Source organism: Suricata suricatta, unplaced genomic scaffold (assembly GCF_006229205.1).
Source record: "Suricata suricatta isolate VVHF042 unplaced genomic scaffold, meerkat_22Aug2017_6uvM2_HiC HiC_scaffold_40519, whole genome shotgun sequence".
Lineage (NCBI taxonomy): Eukaryota > Metazoa > Chordata > Mammalia > Carnivora > Herpestidae > Suricata > Suricata suricatta.
The window spans coordinates 1-529 of record NW_021887679.1 but is presented as its reverse complement, the minus strand read 5'-3'; the positions used below and the strand labels follow the sequence as shown (position 1 = coordinate 529).

The following is a 529-nucleotide window of genomic DNA, read 5'->3' as shown; positions in this document are numbered from 1 at the left end:
ATAATACTAAAATTTGTATAAAATAGTAAAAGACCCCAAGTAGCAAAAAGTAATCATTAGAAAGAAGAACAAAGATGGAAATATCACATTCTCAGATTTTGACTTACTACAAAGCTGTAGTAATCAAAACAGTATGGTATTGGCACAAAAACAGATGCATAATTCAATGAAACAGAATAGGGAGTCCAGAAACAAACTCATGCTTATATGGTTGATTAATCTACAACAAAAGAGGTAAAAATATGCAATTAAGAAAAGGCAGTCTTTTCAATAAATGATATTGGGAAAACTGGACAACTGCATGCAAAGTAATGAAACTGGTATTCCCTTTGGCAGCATATATACTAAAACTGGAATGATGCAGAGAAGATTAGCATGGTCCCTGTGAAAGCCATCCATACAAATTTGTGTTTTATTTTAAAAAAGAATGAAACTGCACAATTTTCTTACACTATATACAAAAATAAACTCAAAATGAATTAAAGGTCTCAGTGTAACACCTGAAACCATAAAACTCCCAGAAAAAAAA

General features: G+C 30.8%; 1 pseudogene; it reads left to right on the top strand.

The window, feature by feature from the left end:
• The first annotated feature begins 322 nt into the window (after nt 1-322).
• On the top strand, nt 323-420 carry LOC115285100 (annotated as a pseudogene).
• The last annotated feature ends 109 nt before the right edge of the window (nt 421-529 follow it).